This window comes from Marmota monax, unplaced genomic scaffold, assembly GCF_021218885.2.
Source record: "Marmota monax isolate L192 unplaced genomic scaffold, Marmota_monax_Labrador192_F-V1.1 WCK01_AAM20220418_F8-fsc00125, whole genome shotgun sequence".
NCBI classification, from domain to species: domain Eukaryota; kingdom Metazoa; phylum Chordata; class Mammalia; order Rodentia; family Sciuridae; genus Marmota; species Marmota monax.
This window is the reverse complement of record NW_026695235.1, coordinates 6,619,336-6,631,944: the sequence shown is the minus strand read 5'-3', so window position 1 is coordinate 6,631,944 and position 12,609 is coordinate 6,619,336. Positions and strand designations below refer to the sequence as shown.

Here is a 12,609-nt window from a genome sequence, read left to right as displayed (position 1 = left end):
GCTGAGGAGGCTGAAGCAGGAGGATCACAAGTTCAAAGCCAGCCTTAGTAACTTAGTGAGACTCTGTCTCAAAATAAAATATTGAAAAAGAGCTAGGGATGTGGCTCAGTGGTTAAGTGTCCCTGGGTTCAATCCCAAGTACCCACCCCGCAAAAAAATCCAGTTATCTTCATTTGCACAGAGGAAAACTACTACCACTGTGTTAGCCTCCCAGGGCTTCTGTAACAAAATACCAGAAACTGGGGGGGCCACAACAGATCTTAATTGTTTCTCAGTTCTGGAGGCCAGAAGTTTGAAATCTCAATGTTGGTGGGGGCATCCTCCTTCTGAAGCCTGGAGGGAATCAACCTCGCATCTTCCTAGGCTTGGTGGCCTTCCAGCTCTGCATCATCGGGTGGCTTTCTCCATCTGTCTCCATCCTCGCACAACTAGCTTCTCATAAAAACACCGGTCTATTGGATCAGCACAACCTTGTCTTAATTAACTGCATCCCCAGTGACCCTCTTTCTAAATAAGGCCACACTTTCTGAGATGCTCGGGGTTAGGACTTTAACATCTCTTTTTCAGGGACACACAATTCAACTCCTCAGAGACCCAAAACTTTCCTGCTGGCTTTAGGGAGGGGACAACTTCAGGATCACTTCTAGAAATTAGTCCGTGCAGTCCTAGATATTTATCAGTCCTCCAGGGCCTTCCCAAGGGCAGCTAGGTCAGGGTTTGGGGCTGCCTGCCTGCAGGAAGGGGTGAGGTCCAGGGTTTCCGCTAGCTCTCTTGCTGATCTCCTTAGAGCCCAGATGTTTTGCTCCCACCAGGGGAGGGGTGGAGGGAGTGGAGGAGGCTGGGAAGCTCTGAGCTCCCAGGGCCTGCTATTGCTGTCCTTTCTTCTCCTGAGTATTTTTGGAATTTCTCTGGAGATTTCTACCCTGATCTCCTAATTCCAGTGAATTCCACTCAATTTAGGGAAATAACTTATAACTTCTTTAGCTCATAGAAACCTAGCATTCTTCCCTCTGTGTCCTAAGCAGACCTTTTGGACATAACCCTAAATGATCCAATGTCAGCTTCCCTTCTCCTCCCCCATCTGATCCACCTCTGGTTCAAGGACTCCTACAAGGAGCACAGGCTCATCAGAAGGCTGCAGCACACTCCTAGCTCCTGGTCTTGCTACCAGAGCAGCTGTCAGCCCAACTCATGCTTGGATTTCCTAGGTGATGTCACATGCTCATCCACAGGGTCCCCCAATTGCAAGGACATACACTATCAAGCTCTCCAAGTGGCCTTCTGCTCTCTGGATTTTTCCTGGGGAATGGAGAGACCAGGAGATGAAACCCCAGAGCAAGAAGAGGGTTCTCTCCAAAGAAATCTCACCCCAATCCTCTCCTCACTCTAACGCCCTCATAGTTCCTCACTCTGGCTGAGGAGCTGAGGACTGGCTCGGCACCTCATCTTGGCAGAACTGGCGTGTGGGGACTTTTCTGGCATTCCTTTTGCATCTGCTAGGCACAGTTATCATTATCCATACTTCACAGAAGGTTCCTATTCTAGCATTCTCTTCCCTGGTGCCAGGATACTGAACTTAAGTACAACAGCAAAGTGGTTATGTATGAAATGACTTCCTCTGCCTTTCAAAGAAGGTGAGTCCTCAAAATTGAAAGGTCTTTTAAATTTAAGAAAAAAATAAACTTGTTAAAAATAGTTTGGGATTTATAGAAAACTTACAAGGGAGTTTCCATAAACCAGTTTCCCATTATTTACATGTATTGCATAGTATTTGTTATAATTAAGAGTCCAATACTGGTATCTTACATTATTGATACATATTTTGTATTATTGGCATATACCTCATTCAGATTTTCTCATTTTTCTTCCAGTGTCCTTTTTCTCTTCCAGAATCCATGTAGGACACCACCGTACATTTGACCATGAGGCCTCCTTAGGCTCTTTTTGATTTTAACAGTACTTCAGATTCTTCTTGTTTTCCGTGACCTGGACAGTTCTTAGGTAGTTGGGCTATTTTATAGAATGTTCTTCTATTGGGATATGTCTGATGTATTTCTCACAATTAGAGCAGGTTGTGATTTTTAAGAAGCATGGTATAATAAAAAATACATTTGGTCATTGACCCCAGTTCCTTGCATAGAGCTCCTTAAGCCCTTGGAATTTCCTGAGTGACAAGAGTGTCTGCTTTGCTATCATAAGGAGCACCTTTCAATTATACCTGAGTTTATGCTATTAAGGGTGATACTGCTGGGTTCCTGGATGGATTCAGGATGGAGGCTGGTGACCACAGAAAATGGACTGGAGGTTTAGTTCAGTCGTAATTGGCCAATATTTAATAAAAAATGCCTAAGTAATAAAACCCCAATTAAAAAAAAAACCCTTAAACAACAGGGTTGAGACCTTCCTAACTTGTGAACATACTGAATTACCAGGAAGATGAAACTCCCAGAGAGAAAACGGAAATTCCAAGGGACTTCCCCCATATTTGCCCAAAGCATCTCTGCCATTTGGCTGTTTCTGAATTGTATCTTAATAATCTGGTAATTCCAATTAACGAACTCTCATGAGTTCTGAACCTGGGGTATAGGGATCCTGGGAATCCTCGGAATCCAGGGGGCAGGCAGAAATGCGAGTAGCCTGAGCACCCCCCTTACGGCTAGCGTCTGATGCGGGGCAGTCTTTCCGGGCTGAGCCCTTAACCTGGGGGTCCCGCTAACCCTGGGGCTGGAGTCGGCCTTGAATTGCTGGACACCCAGTCGAAGTCGGTGGATTGGGGAATCGATTGTTGGTGTTGGAAAGGGCATCTCAGTGTTTGGTGTCACGTCACGAAGGAGACATTATCAGGGCGGAAGCCCAAGGAGCCGAGGGCCCCCTCTTTGCTGAGATGCGATACCAGGCTGCAGGAGGGAGGGATGCAAGGAGTGTGAAAAGGGGCAGTGAGGGAGAGAGGACGCTGAAATTCCAAGGCACTTCCCCCATATTTGCCCTGAGAGGTCGAGGCCGAGCTGTCCGTGTCCCCTACGAGCAAGGGCCGCAGCAAGGGCTGGAGGTGGGTAGCGCAGCCCCGCGCTGAGCCGCCTTCCCGCTGGCTGACGCCGCTGGACGCTAGAGGGCGCAGCGCGGAGGGAGTCGCCCGCGACCACCAGCGGAGGAAACGGCACCACCTCGAGCTCAGAAGTAGGTTGGCGCGTCGCGAGACCGGGCGGGTGTGGGGCATCGCCGCGGGGCTCGGGTGGCCCAGCAGGGCTGCCGCAGTAGGCGGACGGCGCCCTCAGTCAGTCAGGGCCGCAGTACTGCAGCGAGGACGGCCGGGTGACCACGCCACTCGCCTGAAAGGGGCGGGGCTTCCGGTAGAACTGCAGCTGGAACCTCGAGGCAGCGCGGCTGCGGGTCGCTGCTCGCGCTCCTCCCCTCCGTCCCCCCTTTGCTGCGCCGGCTGGTCAGTGCGCACGCGCGGCGCGGCCCCAGGGCCTTGTTCGAGGGCCCCGCCCTCTGTGATAACGTGGAAAAGACAGAAACTGTAGCGAAAAGGAAAAAAAAAAAAAAAAACACAAACTGCGAAAAGATTTTTGCAACATACATCACAGATAAAGTGTTAATATTCCCAGTATGTAAATGACAGAGATCCAAAATCCAATTTAAAAGTAGTCAAAAAGACATGAACGGACCATCTGTACAAAAATGCCATAAGATTGGGTGTTAAATGAAAAGATGAACAGTTTCTCTCCTGACAAGAGAGAAATTGCACAGTACCCTGAAATATCACTTCTAATATATTTAATTTGCAAAAAGGCAGAAGTAGCAAGAGGCTGTGGGTTGGCAGGCTCTCTCTTGCACTGCTGGTGGAATGCAAGATGGCACAACTCGGGCAGCACGGGAATTTGGCAATGTCTACCATCTAAGCATTTACCATTTGCCCAGTTTACCCTGAGAGTTTGCCCTAAAGAAACACCTACACCAATGATGGTGTATATATGTACAAGGTTATTCATTGCAGCATCATTTGCAGTGTTAAAATCTTGGGAACAATCTCAATGCTAAAACACAGGAAATTGATTCATTAAACTCCAGTGCATCCACACAATGCAGTACTATGCGGTTGTGAAAGAGAGGGAGATTTCTTGAAAGGATATGGAGCGATTTCTAGACATACTGATAAGTTAAAAAAAGCTAAATACAAGAATACTATATTGTGTTATTTTTAAAAAAATGCTTTTTTAGTTGTAGATGGACACAATACCTTTATTTTATTTGTGTATTTTTTTATGTGGTCCAGTGCCTCACACATGCTAGGCAAGCGCTCTATCACTGAGCCATAACCCCGGTTCTATATTGTATTATTTTTGTGTAAAAAAGGGGGAATTAGTAAAATATTCAACTATCATTTTATTTTATTTTATTTTTTTAAAAAGGAAAAGTAAACCAGGAAGAATTGGTCAGATTACTGGGTTGGTGGAAATGTGGTGGAAATTTAGGAGGAAATGATGTTTCTCCAAAAATGCTTTTTTTGGGGTAGTTTTGACTTTTAGAAATGTGAATATTTCAATACTTTAAAGTTAAATCAACAAAGATGAGGGGGGAAACCCTTAAAATTGAACACAAACATAAATGAAATAATCTACATAGTAAATAAACCACAGAAAAGTAAATCCAAATAACTCTGAAGAGCTCTCTTTGGCTGTAAACCTTCTGTGTGTAAACAGGCTAACACAAATACAAAGCAGTATTGAAATTCACTTAGTTGGTAGTGACATGGTGTAGCAATTCTGAAAGTATTTTTTTTTTCTGAGTTGTAGGTTTAAGCAAATCAGTAAATATATTGTTGGGAGCCAAGATTCTCACTGTGGGATAAAGGGAAACTCATATGGAGTGAGGGAAGGCAAGGAAGAGTTTTGTGGATTGGAATGAGAGGCTTTTTGTTTTAAGAATCCGTTTCTTAGATAGGTCCCTCAAAGAGCCTGGGAACAGGCCACATGAATAGCAATGAGCATTCCTCGTGCCCAGTCTTGGTTTCTAAATGCTACTGTCCATTAAAAGAAGCAGAGGTCCCTGGAGAGATGGCTCAGTCAGGGAGAGTGAAAGATGAGCCAGGAATAGCTTGTGCCAAAAAACAAGGAGATGCTCAAAGAATGATGGAGATAGATCAGAAGGACACAAGGGCTTCCAGTTGCCAAACCTGGAACGACTGGAACATCAAAATGATAAATGACAATAATGAATGATCACAATGAATAAAAAAAATCCATGAGTCCAGAGTGATACTAAAAAGCAAATAAACTTACAAACAAATAAATATAGGTAGTAGGGACAGCTATTCTTTACAGTAGAATAAATGCTGCCAACAAGCAAATGCTAAAGGAAAGTAGTTAGAAAAGTTGCCATATTGCAAATATCATGGTAATCACGGATTCAGGTGGCAATAGATAATGGACACTAAGCCTGATGGATGAAAAATCTTACTGGGGAATAAAATATTACAATCTCAAAGTATCACTCCACAAATTATGTATTACTTACAAAGGCAAAAAAGGAAACTTTATAGTGAATAAATCTAGTAGGTACCACCTGGACCATGTCATGAAGGTCAGCCTCACCAGTAAGGGATGAACTGACATCATGCCAAGAATGCATCACCTGCCTTAGATTATGAGAAGGCATCAGGCAAACTCATATTGAGGGACCAGCCATCAAATACTGGCTCTGACTTAATGTCAAGGTCATGAAAGACTAGATTAAAGGGAAATAAAGAGACATGACAACTAAATGGCATTTGTGTCCTTGAACTGGAAAAAATATTGCTAGGAAGGGTATATTAGTCTGTTTTCTGATGCTACAACAGAAAACTATAGACTGGGAAATATATAAAAAAGAGTTTATAGCCAGGCGGGTGGTGCACTCCTGTAATCCCAGTGACTCTAGAAGCTAAGGCAGGAGGATCACAAGTTCAAGGCCAGTGTGGGCAACTTGGTGTGACCCCGTCTCAAAACAAAAAATGAAAAGGGTTGGGGATGTAGCTCAGTGGTAAAGCACCCAGGATTCAATCCCTGATTAGAGAGAGAGAGAGAGAGAGAGAGAGAGAGAGAGAGAAAATTATATAGCTATTTTTTCTGGAGGCTGGGAAGTCCTGTCTGGTCTGGTAAGGGCCTTTGTGCTCTGTAAGAACATGTTAGAGGGCAACACATGGTGAGAAGGAGGGAGAGTCTGCCTTATACAAAGCAACCAAACCACTCCCAAGAGAATGGCCTTAATCCATTCATGAAGGTGGAGCCCTCTTGACCTAAACATTAGATCCCACCTCCCATTAGGTTCCACCTCCTTGCACTGCAGGATTGGGAATTAAGGTTCCAACAAAAGGACTTTTGGGGACACATTCAAACCATATTGGATATTACTGGGGAAATATTTGTAGTTGGCAAAAAGTGAATATGGGCTATATGGTAGATGTTAGCATTGGATCAGTTTAAAATTTCTGACTTCAATCATTGCAATGTGGTTAAGTAAGAGAAATGTTCTTGTTCTTACCCTGGAGTACTTAGATGTGAAGGGCCATGATTTCTGCAGTTTAATCTCAAATAATTCTGGAAAGAAACAACAACATATCCCCAGAGTGGATATGCCACAATTTTCTTTATACGTTCTCTGTTATTCAACATTTAAAAGTTTCCAATTAAAAAAAATCACTCTTTGGGGCTGGGGATGTGGCTCAAGCGGTAGCGCGCTCGCCTGGCATGCGTGCGGCCCGGGTTCGATCCTCAGCACCACATACAAACAAAGATGTTGTGTCCGCCAAGAATTAAAAAATAAATATTAAAAAAAAAAAAATAAATAAAAATAAAAAAAATCACTCTTATAAACAGCATTGCTATGAATAGCTTTACAAACATAATTTCTTTCTTTTGTTATCATTTTTTTTGGGTAAATCCCAGAATGACAAATAGCAAATCAAAGTGTGTTAAATGTTTTTATGGTCTTTAGGTTTATGGTGTCTGGCTGATTTAAATTAAAGGTTCTAATCATGGGTGGTGAGGGCAGAGCTACAAATAGTAGTGGATTCTGAAGGCAGCTGCTGGAGCTTTGTGTCGAGGGTTCTTGTGTTACTAGGAAGATACCACATGCATCAGACTTTTCAGATTAGCAACGCCCCTGCCATTGTCCTTGGACCCAGGAGTCCTCAGCAAGTCACCTGGACCTCATCTTAGAGTTTGGGTAATAGGGTGTTACTAATGAGCGGGCTTACGGCCAGCCTCCCAGAGATTTCCCTAAGAACCACAATGTGCAGTTTGTGTTCAAGGACCTCATAATTCTCTTGGGCTATTGAGAAGAGTGAAAATCAGCATAAGTCTACAATCTAGAAGAAAAGGGATTTGACCTAAAATATACTGAGTTGAAAAGAAATACAAATCACTAGTTATGGTGTTGTAGGGACAAACGAGGCAGGGCACCAAAGATAGCAGGAAACAGTTTTATTTGGCTGCAGCCAGGTTCAGAGGGCACAGCTTTTGCTGTAATCAATCAATCCCTCTGAACCCTGAGTTCAGGGAGTTTCAGAATTTTATACCCCGCGTGTAAGGGGAGGGGCTCAGAAGTTCACAGTCTGCAGAAGTTCACATAAAAGCAGCTTTTTCTTTCACTGTTTTGGGCAAGTTAACTCTTCAAGGACAACACCTGAGAAGGGGAGAGCTTCTTCTCCCCTCTCCTTCCTCCCCCTGCCAGCTGTTACCATGGAGCCCATTTGTAACTTATCTTAAAAATGTAGACATCTCTGTGAAGCCCAGCTCAAGGCCAGAGGCCTTGTTTGCACATTTCTTCAAAGTACTATACTGGATACGTTTGTGAAAACTAGTAAGGGGATGTCCAGCACCTGGAGTGCTGGTATCTTCCCGGCCAGTGGCCAAGTAAACAGGGCAACATGAAAATAAGAAGTTTATCTACATTAGACTCTTTCTCAGAGACTCTTTTGCTGACAGTCCTAAAATCAGCCATGGTGAAGAGGGCTTTTCTGTAGAGAAAGGGGGTGCCACTTCAATGGGAGTGTAAATTGGTGTAGCTACTTTGGGAAAACAGTTTAGCATTATCTTATAATACTAAACATTAGCTTGGCCAGTGTTTGACAGTCTTTCCTCTTGTAGGTATGCAACTAGAGAAATGCTTGCTTTTGGCTCCAGGGGACAATTAAATGGATGTCCAGAGCAGCACTATTTGTCAAAGCAAACTGGGAATGACAAGTATGAAGTCGACATAAAATATGATATAGCAGTGAAAGTGAATCAACTGCAGCTATGCACAACCATGTGTGCGGATCGTAGAAACATCGAGGGGAAAGAATAAAAGGCTCGGAAGTTACTTATTTGGATAATATTATTTTTATAAGGCAAAAGTCCCGCATCCTTGACAACATTTACTGGATACATTCATTTTCATTTAAGAGTTATTTTTTTAAAAAATATTTTTAGTTGTATACAGATACAATGCCTTTATTTTATTTATTTATTTATTTATTTATGTGGTACTGAGGATTGAACCAGTACCTCTCCTGTGCTAGGTAGGCACTCTACCACTGAGCTACAACCCCAGCCTCTTAAGAGTTATTTTTTTAAGTGTTTATTTTTTTTAATTGTAGTTGGACACAATATATTTATTTTTATGTGGTGCAGAGGATCGAACTCAGGGCCTAGCACATGCCAGGTGAGCGCTCTACCATTGAGCCACAATCCCAACCCTATTTTTTTTAAATATATTTTTTTAGTTGTACGTGGACACGATACGTTTATTTTATTTGCTTATTTTTTTGTGGCTGAGGATCCAACTCAGTGCCTCACACGTGCTAGGCAAGCGCTCTGCCACTGAGCTACAACCCCAGCCCAAGCGTTATTTTTTTAAAGCAAGAGGATGATAAATGTAAAATCCCAGTCAGAGGACTGTGATAAAAAAGAAGTAGAGAGCCACTGGTAATATTCTTCTTAAATTGGGGTAGGTATGTGGTATTCATTTTGTTTTCAGACTTTGTACCCTATCATCTAGGTTAGTGAAGTTCTATAGGATGTATTAAGTAATATATTACATTAAAAAAAAAAAAACATTGGTAACCCCATTTCTCCAAGGCATCTACTGTTTGTGTATATTGCATTAGTAAATCACAATGTAGAGAAAATCAGAAAAATCATGAAATTATAGGATTTTAAAAGGCCTTCAAGCAGCTGGAGTTTTGGCTCAGTGGTGAAGCACTTGCCTAGCGAATATGAGGCTGACTCAGTTCAATTGTCAGTACTGCATATAAATAAAATAAAGGTCCATCAACAAGTAAAAAAAAAATTTAAAAAGAGGCCTTCAAGATGGTCATCTAGTCTGAAATGTAACCATTTAAAATTATAAATACTAGTGAATATTTATAGTTCAAGAAATGGGAGAGGACTTTTTAAAATTTTGTTCTTTTTAGATATACATGACAGTAGGATGTACTTTCACATATTATACAGACACGGAGTACATCTTATTCTGATTAGAATCCCAGTCTTGTGGTTGTACATAATGTGGAATTTCACTTGCTGGTGTAGTAATATATGAACATAGGAAAGTTATGTCTGATTCATTCTACTGTCTTTCCTATTTCCATTCCCACCTTCCTTTCATTCCTTTTGTCTAATCCACTGAACTGCTATTCTTCCCTCTCCCCCTTACTCTGTGTTAGCAACTGCATATCAGAGAGAACATTTGGCCTTTGGTTTTGTGGGACTGGCTTATTTCACTTAGCACGTTAGTCTCCTGCTTCATCCATTTATTGGCAAAAGTCATTCCTTTTATGGCTAAGTAATATTCCATTGTGTATATAAACTATATTTTCTTTATCCATTGTCTGTTGAAGGGCACCAGGTGGCTCCATAGTTTAGCTTTTGTGAATTGAGCTGCTATAAACATTGTTGTGGCTGCATCACTGTAGTATGATGATTTTTAGTCTTTTGGGGATAACTGGGTCAACTGGTGGTTACATTCCAAGTTTTCTGAGGAATCTCCATACTGCTTTCCATAGTGGTTACACCAGTTTGCAGTCACACCAGCAATGTATGAGTGTACCCCTTTCCCCACATCCTCGCCAATATCTATTGTTAACTTTTACTCTTGATAATTGCCATTCTGACTGGAGTGAATATCAGTGTAGTTTTAATTTGCATTTCTCTAATTGCTAGAGGATGTTGAACATTTTTTCGTATATTTGTTGACCGATTATATTTCTTTTTCTGTGAAGAGCTTGTTCAGTTCCTTTGTCATTTATTGATTGGTTATTTTTTTCTTTTTTGGTGTTAAGTTTTTTGAGTTCTTTATATATCCTGGAGATTGATGCTCTATCTGATGTGCTGGTGGCAAAGATTTTATCCCATTCTTTAGGCTCTCTCGTCACGCTCTTGATTGTTTCTTTTGCTGTGAAGAAGCTTTTTAATTTGATTCCATGGGAGAGGACTTTTTAAAAGAAATCAATGGAAAAATTCATGAAAGAAAAAAATTGAGAGGTTTGACTTAATCAAAATTTAAAGTGGTATATCTAATCATCGTGAATAAAATAAAAAAGCTAATGATAAACCACGATAAAAGTATGCCACATATATGGCAATATAAAGATATCTTTAATATAGAAAGAACCTGTGCAAATCAAAATGAAAAATGCTAATACCAAAATCCATATTAATTCATAGAAGAAATGCACATAACCAGAAAAACGATTTAAAAAACCCCAGTTCTTCCAGTAATTAAAAAAGAAGAAAACCTGATCTTTTAAAGAGAGATCCCAGGAGCTAGGGATATAGTTCACAGGTAGACCACTTGCCTAATATGCACAAAGCTCTGAGTTCAAACTTCCCAATGGCAGGGGGTGGGCAGGGGGAGAGCGAGAGAAAGAAAAAGTGGGTGTGTTTCATTTTTCATTAACCAAAGTAGAAAAGACTTTAAAACGTGTGCTAAAATAAACCCTCAGTCTTCTATTAGGAGGTGAAATTATATACTGCATTCAAGGTAAGAGATTTGACCATGTGGTTAAACGGTCTTAGCAAGTTTCATACTCTTTAACCCAGTAATCTCATTCATAGGAACATAGGGATATATCCTAAACAGTGACCAGAAAGGTAGCCAAAAGGTTTTGCACAGGTCTTTCACTTCAGGATGAGAGCAAGCACTTGAGGCCTGGGCATGGTCCAGCACCTGAGGAATGGACCATCGATGGGACACTCAAACATGGGAAGTTTTGTAACCATCAAAATCATGTAATTGGGGCTGGGGATGTGGCTCAAGTGGTAGCACGCTCGCCTGGCGTGCGTGCGGCCCGGGTTCGATCCTCAGCACCACAAACAAAGATGTTGTGTCCGCCGAAAACTAAAAAATAAATATGAAAATTCTCTCTCTCTCTCTTAAAAAAAAATCATGTAATTGAGGACGCTGATTCTGATCACCCCCGAGTTTCTTTCAGCGTTCCTGTTTACCAGGGCCCACAGTGGTGACAGAATGTCTCATGGAGATTTTCGTGAGGACATGGGGTCATGTGTAGACCATCCATAAACGCTTTCCTGAGGGTCAGACATGATTCCTTTCCCAACTTCTTTCTTTCTTCCTCCTTTGGGGGAGTTTTCTAAGCCACATCAGGAGTCAGTCTGTGTCCCACCACAGAAGAAAGAATTCTCACTAGAATTCCTGGAACCGAAGGGGACACTCAAGTCCTCAAGTGAAATCTCTGTGCTGAAAGTGAAGGGTTGAGTTCTGGGGTGGGAATCAAGACCCCATCCTTAGGGGCAGAAGGAGATGTGACAGAGTAAGAGTCATGCTTCCGTCTAAGGGAGGCAGAGTAAACCGGGGAAAGAATCCCGGCCCCCTTTGGGCACCTTCACCAGACATGCTCCCAGGAGAGCCCGCTGCAGTTTCTGTGCCCTCACTTGCTCGCTCATTCATTCAAAGCCTCCTGCCAAATGCTTTGTGTGCGGGGAAGCAGACCCATGTCCTGCCGGGAAGGGTGCCAGTGCCTGGGGACCGCGGAGCCATGGTGCAAACACGGAATTTCAAAGTGGGGAGGCGGGGCAGGGGACGTGGACGCGGCCCCGCTAGCCCAGGCCAGGCCTGCCTGGGGAGGAGGTATTTTGACTTTTAAGGCCAGCCTGAAGGATAGGTAAGTGAGGGCAGCGGGCGGCGCGCGCGCCGGAGGAGCCAGAAGTCCTGGCCCTCGTGGCCCTGGTGGCCACCGCACTGCCCAGCCGGGCTGGGGCGTGGTCAGAGTTTAGGGCTGCGCCGAGGGGGATCCCGATCCGGCCCTTTCCCACGGTTCGTGCCGCCTCCGCGCCTCTGCTGCCACCTGCGCTGTCCTTGCGCTCGCCCCCTTCGCGTGCGTTTCGGCACCGCTGCGCTGTGGGCCAGAGCCGGCCGAAGCGGGCCGCCGACCCCACGAGGAACAGCGGCCCCCGGGGCTGGGCCCTGCAGGTGCGTGCAGCGCCGGCCATTCCCAGGAACCCGTGGTGGCAGGCGCCGGGGCGGGGGCGCCCACGGGGACACGCAGGTTAGTGGGCTCTGCAGGAACCCGCCGGCGCCAGGCTCGGGTGTCCTGCCTTTGCTCTTGCTGTGTATCGCCCTAGGGAC

At 43.6% G+C, this 12,609-nt stretch overlaps 1 protein-coding gene across 5 annotated transcripts in view; it reads left to right on the top strand.

Moving 5' to 3' along the window:
- Positions 1–3,158: 3,158 nt before the first annotated feature.
- Positions 3,159–12,609, top strand: part of Hlcs (holocarboxylase synthetase) — a 189,277-nt gene continuing 179,826 nt past the window's right edge. For 2 of the 5 annotated variants that reach the window (XM_046438828.2, XM_046438826.2), the window contains exon 1: positions 12,302–12,453. The gene's annotated coding sequence lies outside the window, so the exon portion shown is untranslated. Of the gene's footprint in view, positions 3,178–12,049; positions 12,146–12,301; positions 12,530–12,609 lie in introns of those variants that run through there. The other 3 variants (XM_058577279.1, XM_058577278.1, XM_046438825.2) reach the window with 3 other exon arrangements.